The sequence below is a fragment of the Argopecten irradians genome, unplaced genomic scaffold (genome assembly GCF_041381155.1).
Source record: "Argopecten irradians isolate NY unplaced genomic scaffold, Ai_NY scaffold_1084, whole genome shotgun sequence".
Lineage (NCBI taxonomy): Eukaryota > Metazoa > Mollusca > Bivalvia > Pectinida > Pectinidae > Argopecten > Argopecten irradians.
Window position 1 is genome coordinate 4,096 of NW_027188551.1, and position 13,584 is coordinate 17,679.

Below are 13,584 nucleotides of genomic sequence, written 5' to 3' on the forward strand. Positions count from 1 at the left end.
AGCGAGCTAACAATGTAATGGGACATTATATAGTTGCCATGGTTATATTTTGTAGTGTGTTTGAATTTATTTTTTTTGTGCAAAGATGAAAATGGTATAAGTGATATAAATGCATTATAAACCTACAAGAGAGTAAATCTGAAAGCACTGCTGGTTTTTCATCATTTTTTCACCAATTCGTCAGTTTTGACCTTTATTTGACCTTCATAATAGAATGATTTTTACAGAAACAAATATCATAACAAAGTTTAATCTATCTTTATTGTAATATTGCAAGTATAACTGGAAGGAACACCAGCCAAATTTATTTTCTTATTGTACAAAACTACAGTAGTATTGACCTTAGAAATATATTTCCTCCTAATATCGAGACCGAGCCATTTAGTACTTTCAGTACTTTGATTTCTCCTTTTTTGTCAACAGCTTGAGGCCTGTCTTTGTGCATCATGTAATCAATCACTGCTAACTGATTTCTGGCCTTGTACATTGGATAACTGCAATAAATACAAAAACAATTATACAAATGGAGGGGATAATAAAACGTCATCATAATACAGACATACATTTCTTACTAGTTTGATGTGCTATGACCTGCCATGATTTTTTTAGTTACATCTCAAATCAATATAATCTAATTTATCACAGTAAGTCTAAGCTAATAATGGAAGGCAAGAACATATGAAATTATTAAAAAATACCTACCTGTACGCAAATCTCTTGGCAGCATACATCAGCAGCAGTTCGTGAAAATTCTCCAGTTCTCCTGTATGCCTAATGAAAAAAAAAATCGTGCATAAGTCCAAAACATGGTACCGGTATTCGGTAAGAATCAAAATCATGAATTATCTGTGTGTTGTCACCTACTACATGTACCTGAAAGCTGATATTATAATATAATTGTTTCATGACATATAAACTAATTTTGTACCCGAAGTTAACAAAGTACTTGAGTGTATTCAGGAAACGAGTATCCAGAACTGTTTTTGCCAATGCTTCATGGGCACTGCATCCGGGCTCTATCCATTTGCTTTCAGCATCATGTGGGGAATCTTCAATGTCAGCATGCTCACACTGAGCAGGGCCACCACCATCTCCAAATACCCATTCATGGACGTTTGTTACATGATGCAGGACACCACACGCCATCTAGACTGAAAGAAGGAAATATGTGTAACATCAGTAATATTGGAATTCAAAGACATTTGAAAATAAAAACAAATACAATGATGTAAGATTAATAAATAAATCAAAAGTTTTGATTTTATAGCTGTTTTTGCATCCATATTCCATATAAACTTAGGTTATATCCGTTCCATTTATCCATACATTGGGTCCCCGCATCATGCACAAAAATTAATCTTTAAATTTTTTTTTATAAAAAGACAGAAAATCATCAAAGTAGTTGTTTGTATTTTTAGACACCAACTTTGTTTGTACACCTAAAAACGTATATAAATATATATCAAATTTATCGATGCTCACTATAAAGGCTAGATCACTCCCTTGTGCTTTCCTCGAGCAAAACCAGAAATGGTTTACAATGTCTTGGACCCAGGGTCGAAGCTCTTTATTAGCCGTTTCTGCTGCAACCTGTTCAATAAAAGCAAAATATTTCAAATTACAGTTAGTTATAAACAACTTACATAAAACTCATTTTCAATGATTTTTCATTTCAATAATGAGAGTCGTCATCAGATTTGGTTTATGTCATACAGTGATACATGTACATTGCATATATATACATAGGAAACAGCTCTTTGCTTCATGTTTTCATAATAGACATAGTGTTATTGACATAAGATAAATTGAGTCATTATCTCAAAATACCGATAACAATCAATTAAACTTACACCTGTTAGCTTTTTTCCAAAGTTCTTTGCCCCATGCCATGTGTCATAGCTGTGCTTGATATCTGGATGATTTTGTTCTGTGAATACACAACTACAAGTTACTACATACATACATCATACATGAAGTTTATTCCTTGATTTATCATATTCTTTTAAAATTTTCTTGTCAACTTTTCTTTAACATCTTATAACAGATCTTTATTAGGTGCAAGTTGTAGGAGAAAGGAAGAGTAATTGGAGACAACCACCGACCTGCACACAGGAACTATCCTACATAGAATTTAGGATTATAACACAGCCATGGATTCGAAATATGTACAACTTGGCCACAGCAGCTCTTTTATTCTAACAAGCATTATAGTGACCTAAGACATAAATAAGCTAAAAACAATACAGACTTACTCATCATAGCAGCCATTTGTGGGTGGGCATCAGTGCAAATTTCCACTACTTTCACACCTTTGTTCTGAAGAATATCAAGAGCTCTGATCATCCCTTCTTTCTCCATTGCTGTTGATTTCAGTGATGGCATCCTCTTGTCAATCACGACACTGGCAACAATATCTTTGGAGTCATACTCCATAAAGGAATATGTACAGTACATTGCACTGTGGCCTGGGCTGTCGTTCCTTCCATCACCTGCAATATTCAGTCATTACGATCAGAAAAAAACCAGCATCTACTTACGAAAATTTTGTTTCGCATAATAATTCTGACTTCATTCTGATTTCAAAACCAACTATAAATGCACTAACTATTTTCTTGTTGCGGTTGACAACATCATACTCAATTTGGAAAGATAGCTTCTGTCTAATGGCTATTTCTTTATGAACGGGTACATACCGGCTATTACAATCTCTTTGCCCTTGTACTTTTCCAGTGTTTGATCCATCATTTCACTGTACATATCTCCAATTACTGGTGCAGTGAACACACGCTGGAACTTCATGTGTGTTGTACAGCTGACCATGCCCATATTCAAAAACTTGGCCATTAAAGCAATTTTGTTGAAGTTATTTCCACTTGTCAAAATTGCAGAGGACAAAAGGAAATTTCCGACAAACACTTTACTCATACGTGACTGTGAACTCCATGTGTAAACATGATGTCCCTTTGAGCATGTCTGAAATACATGATCAACAATAGTGCAGACGTAAAATAATAAATATAAATATTACTTTCTACAAAGCATGAACATTTTATTTGACACACATTTTTACTGACCTCATCAAAATGGACCTGTAATTAACCAAGGATGTTGTTGTTCTCATCGTTATTGTATGAAAACTGAACAAAACACCAAAAATGCATGTCACATTTATATTGACCTGATTATGACAATGCCTCACATAATTATTCTTATATACACCAAGCATTTTTGCATCATTTTACATTGAATATAAATACAAACTATATACAATCTTGTTCCTTATCAAATTTGAAGGAAGAAAATATTTAGGAACTTCAAATCCATACACTGCAATGTAAATTGATTATTTTGTTGTACATCACAGGACCAAACTACCTGTACTATCATCTGTTGTTGCACACAGAACCTTCAATTTTGCTATGACATATTCTAGGAGCATACATCACAACAGTAATAATTACTCCTGAAGTATCAAGGTTGAACAGACAGGGTATTGATAGAATAATGCGCAAAAGAATTGATATATTTATTATACACAATATACCATACAAACCTATAGCATCATCCTGCCTCACCAAAATATGGATCAGAGAAGTGAAGAGAGTATAATGGCCCCTCTTTAATAAGTTACATAGTTAGTTAAATATATACCTGGATATCCTAATTCCTAAACTAAAATCTGGTAACAAAAATGGGCAATGCAACCCTTTCAATAAATCACGTGAAATCTTGTTCATAAACTTATACCATTACTTCCATGTATATCATGAAACGTCTAAGCAGGGTTAAGTTCAACGGGATTGGATGGGAAAGGATGGAACATATATGGTTCAATACAGATTCTTTTTTGTAATACACCCCTCTGCAAACACATGTATAATTTGCAGAAGCAATATATTCTTTGGTATATAGCAATATATACCTGTGTATATATAATACATACCCATATCATCTGACATGCAGATCCAACATATTTCAATTTTAACTGGATGGTCTCCTCACATCTTTTCCTTGCTTCCACATAACAGATGAATGGCTTTGACAAATGCTGCGAAGTGAAGAAAATAACTTTTTTCCATGATACCTTGTAATAAGGCAAGGAATAGAAGAAAAACCATGAACGTAATTCTGATGCTTTCCAATATTTAAAATGGGTGACAATAGATCGCGGTAACCTTGTGACATAATGTGGTGGTCTTATAGCCAAAAGACGGTGGTCAATCAAATCGGAATACTGAGCAACAGAAAAGTCTTCTTTACAAAACGGTGTTGGAATCCAAAGTTTTATCAATAGTTTTGTTATTCCCAGAAGACCACCATGCATATAGTCAATACTAGAGCACTGAACATAGCCATAGTATTTTGAAACCATCAATATTGCGGGACCTTTGAACCCGTTTACAGTTTTTTTTTTCATTTGATGCTGTACTTGCATTATCAATGCATTCCTGGCTTGTTCTTGAAACAGTTTCATTGTTAAAGGGAAATGTATGAACTGACCCTCCACGATTTGTTTTGAATGTTTTTCCTTCCTCCATAGACTTCCCACAACTGAACTTACCAATGAATTGGTTCATTCATTCATCAACAAACTTTTTGCAGGAAGAACAGCAGCTGTGCACAATAAAACGGTCTTGCATATCGTTTCTACACCATTAACTTTAATTCCTATACCAGTGTCTTCTAAATATTTCAAAGACTGATATATAGGTCCCAAAAATGTTGTCATCACTGGTTTCATTTTACCAAACTATAATCCTGCTAGGATTAGATTTTCACTCTTTTTTCTATGTCTAAATGATTCATTTATCATGAGAAAAACTGGCCAAATCGAAAATTTTGAGCTCTTAAATATCGAAACGCCATCAGTGTTTAGGACAAAAGAAAGGTTATATGGGTTTTCTGAGGAGAGTGATCCACCCTTGTATGACATTTTTCGATATATATTTCACCATCGTATATGTCATCAATAGTTTCAGTGTCTTTCTGTCGTGTGAATCTATGTTGTATGAGTTCAACAAAGGAAGGCCTGTTGAAAAAAATTCAGTTGTCCTTCAATTGGCAGTTCTCTTAAATAAGATTTTGTCTTGTTTTTTGTCAAGTCTCTCCCACAATATGTATTTGGACACGTTGTTGTCGATATTGATACACAGACAAGAGACACAATAAAAATGATTTCTTATCGGCGAGTCCAAGTTTGCAAAGTATTTTTTGAAGTGATACAAACTCTTCAGTCCTGGGTGTGACTCCATGCAATGTGCAGATACAAATGTTAACATATTTTCAAGTTCACGGCTAGACACAGAGTATTTCATCACATAAAGAAGAATCATAATCATACTGACCAACACTGGCATATCATGCCCATGGTAAATCATGTCTGTAGTTTTAACGGATTCTTTATTTTCACTCTGCACATCATCTTCATTTTCCTCCAAATGTTCTGAACTAACATAATTATTGTGCTGTCGCATATTTAGGACAAAATACACACAGCCAGTTTACCCCTGTTAACCGTTTATTATGCGTGTGCATGTGATAGTTCATGTGGTAAAAGTCTGAAATATACAAACAAAGAAAATATAAAAATACACCGAGTTTACCGAGTCCGTCAGCACACTCCTGAATGCTTCAGTTAAGGTTGACTAGAGAATTCATATCCAGTTTATTACCTTCGCATTTGACTTGTTGAATTTGGACTTCCATGTCCTTCCACATGTTGCCAAAAAGCGTGTTGTGTTGTTTCACAGTTTCTTCATATAGTTCGTTTGTTTTTGGAGCAAGTGACCTGACCCTTGTGTCTATAGTCTGATCTACTTGTTCTGTTTGCGGTTGCTAGTGTTTTGTGGGGTCGGTCATGGTGTGTGATTCCATGTAAGCGGTGACCAGTGTCCTAGACGTAGACGATGTCCGAGTGCTTGTTGAAATCGTAGATGGCTCACAACAACTTCAGCTCGTTGAGGTACTTTTACTGTGCTGTCGCATATTTAGGACAAAATACACACAGCCAGTTTACCCTTGTTAACCGTTTATTATGCGTGTGCATGTGGTAGTTCATGTGGTAAAAGTCTGAAATATACAAACAAAGAAAATATAAAAAATACACGCTGAATAGCGAGTCGCGTACTATCACTATTACAGTACAGAGACATAATCGTATTTTCAATTATCTCAAAGAGAGAGGTATTTTAAACAAAATATGAACGTTTTCTCATCATATCATATCATCGTATCAACTCAACATTTCATCGTTTCATCAACTTTGTGCATGAGTTTTCTCATGTGTTTTAGCCAAAACTATTTTATCCCATGCAAACCTTTTTTTTATCAAATAAACGTTTACAATCTGTGTTTTAGTCCTTACCTGCCTTTTCTTACCCTGATCTTTTATCCTGATATTAATGCATGACTTGTAGTTTGGCCCTAAATGACCTTAGTTGTCGATGGGCCGTAAAACTCAAACAAACAAACAGTTTGCCTAGCCTGTCACATTCATCTGCACGTGGGAAGAAATCCAAAATAGCAGAGAAAGCTAGTGTTGTTAGCACAAAAACAACTAAAAAAGGAATGTTCATATATACACTGCTTTTTACTATGTCAACGTTCCAATAATCATGCAATCTCTACCACAGAGCATCTGCATTTTCATTATTATAGCTCACAATTTACATAGGTTTTATTTATGATGCTTTTACAGATTTTTTTAATTTATCACTTTTATCATGGCAAATAACAAGTTTCATCTCCAATTTTTTTCTTATTATTTTACATTTTCCAGTGCAAAAATTCTAAATACATAACATAATCGATTTATTTCTAATTCAGTTGATATTTGATATAACTAATTCATGTAAATTATTACTGACAGATTTCTTGGAAATGAAAAAGAAGAGAGAAGAAAGTAGAGTGACTTCATTGCATGGAGCAGAGCAGATGATACTAAGTGATTTACAGCAAGTAAGTGATATTAACAAAACCAGTAGTGTAGTTTCTTCTTCATCTGTCTTTCCAACCTCATCTTCACCTTCCAGTTTTGAAGTTAACTCTTCTGGAATGTCTTCCACTGTCTTTCCCAGAACTTCAGATTCTGTCATTTCAACTTTTAACACAACCTCCACTGCAATTGAACCTTTCACATCTGCTTTCCAAGTAACCAAATCTTAACATTGACTGTCCCTCAATATAGACCTATTCTTCCTTTCCCAGTAACTGAACCTTCAACCTTGACTGTCACTGAACCAGGACCTCCTGCTCCTCCTTTCCCAGTAACTGAATCTTTAACTTCTGCCATCCATGAACCTAGACCTCCTGCTTCTACCTGCACAATAACTAGATCTTTGAACTCAGCCTTTCCTCTAAGAAGACCTTCCGTTCCTGCTTTCCCAGTTACTGGACTTTTAGCCTCCTCCTTTCCTACACCCTGACCTTCTGCCTCTCCCTTCCATACAACTGTACATTATGCAACCTCATTAATGCCACTAGCATGCAATCCGTCATTTAACATGCATCAAGCAGAGCATGCAAGCTTCAACTACTCATATCCAGCTCCTTTACAAACTAGCTCCGTCTCAAACTATAACAATTTTAAAAATTTGGAGAGCAAAAGCTCGAAGGTCTATCAAATCCGACAAGAAAAGTACTTGGAAAGAGTACGTCTCAAAAATTACATCTTCGAAGAAAGTTTGGGAAATGATTGGAAAAATCAGTGGGAAAAGAAAAGCAACACCATCCTCCTCCCACCTCATTAACAACAATAAAATATTTTCTTCAAAATCCGAAATAGCTGACGCCTTTGCCAAAAATTTTGCTAAAAATTCATCCATCAAAAATCATTCCAAAAAATTTCAAAAATTTAAAAAGGAAAAGGAAAAGAGACGTCTTAATTTTAAATCCTCCAATAGTGAAAGTTACAATAGGCCTTTCGAGATACCAGAATTGCTCGAGTCCCTTGAGAAATCAAAGGACTCGGCAGCTGGACCAGACGAAATTCCATATATGTTTTTAAAACAATTACCAGAATCTTCACTAAAAAATGTCTTTTAACTATATTTAATCAAGTTTACTCTTCTGGCAAAATTCCCGAGTCTTGGAAGGAATCTACTATTATACCCCTTACGATGATCAAAAAACATGCACACTATAGAACGGCAACTACAACAATGTTTAGGCAAATTACAAAATTGGGCTGACGAAAATGGCTTTAGATTTTCAAGATCAAAAACTGTCTGTATGCACTTCTGTCAAAAACGAAAACCACACAATGATCCTGACCTCACACTCAATGGAATTAAAATTCCAGTAGTTGAACAAACTAAATTTCTTGGACTAATATTTGATTCGAAACTGTCCTCGAAGGCGCTGAACATTCTACGAGTTCTTTCCCATTCTGATTGGGGTGCAGACCGTGAAATGCTTCTACGTATCTATCGGGCACTTATTAGATCAAAACTTGACTACGGCTCTATTGTCTATGGATCGGCTCGCAGCTCCTATCTACAGATGCTTGACCCTATACAGAATCAGGGACTGCGTCTCGCACTTGGAGCTTTTCGAACAACACCTGTGAAGAGTCTCCATGTGGAAGCTAATGAGCCATCTCTAGACGATCGACGAAAGAAATTATCCTTACAGTATGCTGCTCAACTGAAATCCAACCCCAAAAATCCTGCATTTAACCTTGTATTCAATCCACAACATCAAGAAATATTTACACAAAATCAAAAGCTCATACCAACATTTGGCATCAGAATTTCAAAATTTTTGCTGGAACTTAATATACCTTTCGACACCATTGACGAGTACACCGTATCGGATGTACCACCATGGCTCATTCAAACACCTGATATCAATTTATCTCTACATGAGAGGGCAAAATCCAGTGCATTACCCGAAGAACACAAATCCTCCTTTCGGGAGTGCATTAGGGCTTTCCCTGACCATGTTCAGATCTACACTGACGGATCAAAAGATGGTGATAATGTTGCGGCAGCATGCTGTACATCTAATCACTGCTCCTCTATCCGACTCCCGGATATTGCCTCCATTTTCTCTGCGGAAGCATGTGCTATCGGTCTGGCGCTTGACCATATCGAAGAACACCGCATTGAAAAGGCAATCATCTGTTCAGACTCTCTTTCGGTTCTTCAGGCTTTGAAGCTACGTTTGTTTGTTTGTTTGTTTGATTAATTAACGTCCTATTAACAGCTATGGTCATGTAAGGACGGCCTCCCATGTATGCGGTGTGTTGCGTGTATGTTATGGGAGGTGCGTGTTTTGGGAGACTGCGGTATATTCGTGTTATGTCTTCTTGTATAGTGGAACTTTTGCCCTTTTTATAGTGCTATATCACTGAAGCATGCCGCCGAAGACACCAGGCAACACACCTCACCCGGTCACATTATACTGACAACGGGCGAACCAGTCGTCCCACTCCCTGTATGCTGAGCGCTAAGCAGGAGCAGAAACTACCACTTTTATAGACTTTGGTGTGTCTCGGCCAGGGGACAGAACCCAGAGCCTTCCTCACAGGGGCGAACGCTCATCTCAAGGCCAAAAGTGAGGCGGTGCCAAGGGAGGCATTAGGAAAGATAAAGTCAGTAAGGAAGAATAGAAAAGATAAGATCCTAAATTTAGTCGCCTTTTACGATCATGCAATAGGGGCAGCAGGTACAATTCTAACGCCCTACCTGCAGGGCCAGCTACCTTTGAAATTCTCTAATGTTCAAAATCTTTTAATCCGAACATTTCGATTATCTTCTAAAACTCAAATTACTTATCTCTGGATTCCCAGTCATGTGGGTATAAAGGGGAATGAACAGGCTGATAAAGCAGCTAAGACTGCTCTTCGCCTAGCACAAACAGATTTGAAACTACCATACACCGACATCAAACCTTCAATTCAGTCAGCCATCAAACACCATTGGCAACAAAGGTGGTCTACCGAAAACAAACAATAAACCCCCCCCCCCCCCCCCCCCCCCCCCCCCCCCCCCCCCGGGGGGCAGGAAGGGCGGGTCCCAATAGGGGAAATAGAGGTAAATCCTAAAAATTCTACTTGTCTTAGAGTTCTGCATGGATTGTAACCAAATTTGGCCAGATACATCCTTGGGGTTAACAGAATTCGTATAAATTTTGGCTTTGACCCCCCTGGAGGAGAAAGAGTGGGACCCAATAGGGGAATTAGAGGTAAATATCCAAATTTCTTCAGAAAAGAAACAATGAACTTATATTCAGAAAATTACTTGGCATTACAAAGTAGGTGAGCGATACAGGCCCTCTGGGCCTCTTGTTTGGACAACGAGATCGCCGAAAATGCCGATTTCTTTTTCATAAATCTGCCGTAGAACACAAAAAAACCTGATTGTAGTGATAAAATGAAATTTTTTTTACAAAGGGAAAAGATTATCCCTGACAGTCTAATCATTCGTCAAGACACTAAAAATTAATGATGACACTTTTAAAGTTGTAATTTCCATACTCATGAATCAAGAGCAGCTTTTAATATGTTATTCAACTCTAAAAGTTACTAATATTTTGAATACTTACAAAGTGAAGGTTTTAATTTTACACATACGAACATAAGCTCAAAATGAATTTTGACAGTACTGCCTCAGATCATGATATTTACATTGACAGAGCAGTCAAATGAAGACAAAATGTTGTACTATAACTTTAAATACGTCTTTACAATGAGTTAGGATAAGTTGAAAATGCAGGGAACACCTTTACGGCACAAGGATAAGTTGAAATGCAGGGAACACCTTTACGGCACATATAACTTTTAATGCGCCTTTGCAATGGGACAGAATAAGTTGACAATGCAGGGAGGGAAAATCTTAATAAACTTAATAAACATGAAGTAAAATATAAAACTATCTTATAAATTATAACAATTTATAACATAGACACGAATGTACAATAATATGGAAATGTTAAGATTTAGTAAATTAACTTTTATGTATAAATTTAGATAATGGATACCAATGATTACACTTAGTCTAGTATAATTATACATGTAGCGTTAGATATTCTGGTCACAGCACCAATGAAATGTTGAAGTTCTGTAGGTTTTGTTGTATGTTCTGTTGTGGAGTGGATATGTAGGACTCAAAACACGGGTTGATAGCTTCTGGTGTTTATTCGTTGAGTCCGTGAGAGCGACTCCGTTAACTTTCGAAATCTTAGTTTATATAGATATACATGGACATTCAACATCAATCATTTTTATAATAAATGTCGGAGTACATAAGTAATCTGGCCACTTCTTGTCACGAACACGCTTCTACTTAAGCAATAGTGTATTTCGAAACCTGACGTCTTAGTCATGATTCCTATAGCTACATTCTTCATAGTTTTTGTGTTTTTGAATATTTAATTCAAAATAAACTCTTATTATCATAATTTGCATGCTAATAGTACATCTAGGCTACCCACTCAATCGATTGTACGACTCATATATATTGTACCTGTGTGTTTTATGTGATACCTGGGTACCGGTAGGGTTATAGTTTGTTTCGTATAGAATTGTACCTGCTGCTGTCCCTATTGCATGATCGTAAAAGGCGACTAAATTTAGGATCTTATCTTTTCTCTTCTTTCTAACGGACTTTATCTTTCCTAATGCCTCCCTTGGCACCGCCTCACTTTTGGCCTTGAGTTGAGCGTTCGCCCCTGTGAGGAAGGCTCTGGGTTCTGTCCCCTGGCCGAGACACACCAAAGTCTATAAAAGTGGTAGTTTCTGCTCCTGCTTAGCGTTCAGCATACAGGAAGTGGGACGACTGGTTCGCCCGTTGTCAGTATAATGAGACCGGGTGGGGTGTGTTGCTTGGTGTCTTCGGCGGCATGCTTCAGTGATATAGCACTATAAAAAGGGCAATAGTTCCACTATACAAGAAGACACAACACGAACATACCGCAGTCTCCCAGTACACTCACCTCGCACAACATACACGCAACACACCGCATACATGGGAGGCCGTCCTTACATGACCATAGCTGTTAATAGGACGTTCTTCTAAAACTCAAATTACTTATCTCTGGATTCCCAGTCATGTGGGTATAAAGGGGAATGAACAGGCTGATAAAAGCAGCTAAGACTGCTCTTCGCCTAGCACAAACAGATTTGAAACTACCATACACCGACATCAAACCTTCAATTCAGTCAGCCATCAAACACCATTGGCAACAAAGGTGGTCTAAACCGAAACAAACAATAAACTGTTTAAAATTCAACCTACACTTAATCCTAAACTGTCCAGTCGGAGAGACCGCAGAGAGGAAGTTGTTCTCTCTCGGCTCCGAACTGGACACACATATTTTACACATTCCTATCTATTGAGAGGGGAGGATCCTCCAACATGCCATGCATGTGATTCTCCTCTCACAGTGGAGCATATCTTAGTGCACTGTATTGATTTTAAGCACATACGAGATAAGCACTACGATGTCTCCGACATGTACACTTTGTTTCATGCCGTGAGACATAATAGTATTTTTAATTATCTCAAAGAAATTGGTATTTTAGATAAAATATGAACGTTTTTCTCATCATATCATCGTATCAACTCAACATTTCATCGTTTCATCAACATTTTGCATGAGTTTTCTCGTGTGTTTTAGCCAAAACTATTTTATCACATGCAAACCTTTTTTTATCAAATAAACGTTTACAATCTGTGTTTTAATCCTTACTTGCCTTTTCTTACCCTGATCTTTTATCCTGATATTAATGCCTGACTTGTAGTTTGGCCCTAAATGACCTTAGTTGTCGATGGGCCGTAAAACTCAAACAAACAAACAAACAAACAAACATCTTCTGACCAGATTAACTACTCCCGTCTGTCCCCTGTCTCTGCACCACCAAGCCCAAGGTCACCAACTCCACCTCTGACCTATCGATCATCGGCACCAATGTCTCTTGCAACAGCAATAAGGGAGGCAATAAGTGATTGCTCAGATTGCTCATTGAAAGAACAACAAATTGAGAAACTTTAAGAATCGCCTTTCGCTAAAAGTTCTAGAGCTAGAACAGCAAATGGGTATGTATTTTGGACACTGGTTTCTTTTTTTTTTAAACAACACAGATAATATAGGTTTGATTGTTGTTATTAAGGAGTACCGACTTACCAAGTTTGAACAGGATGAAAGCTGAACTGCCAGAAATGCCCCGAGATATTCGATTGTCAGATTTAGTCAATACCTGTCCCATTGGGATTCAAACTTCAAATTAACAAGAGGCCCAATGGTAGAGAACTAGTGGTTATTTGTCTGAATTCAATTCAAATACAAATGTATTAGCCCCCTGTCAATGAAACCAGTAGGGACTATAGTGTTCTTCCCCGTCTGTCTAGATTTGGTTTCCAGATGATAACGGGAGAACAAATCAACTGTTGAACAGCAAATTAAAATGATAATTTGAAAAGGGTCTACATACATAATTAATGGAAATTTCATACAGTGTTCAAATTCACAGTAACCCAGCTGCAGTTTTGGGTTAATTGTTTACTTTAATTTTTTCGCGATTTTACCAGGTCTTTCTGCAGTATTATCCAGTCTGGTTTTGGTGGAACACTGCCTATTACTTGC

At 37.0% G+C, this 13,584-nt stretch overlaps 1 pseudogene; it reads right to left on the reverse strand.

Annotated features, from left to right (window-relative positions):
- Window positions 1-388: 388 nt before the first annotated feature.
- LOC138313937 (uncharacterized) lies at window positions 389-4,295 on the reverse strand (annotated as a pseudogene).
- Window positions 4,296-13,584: the final 9,289 nt, after the last annotated feature.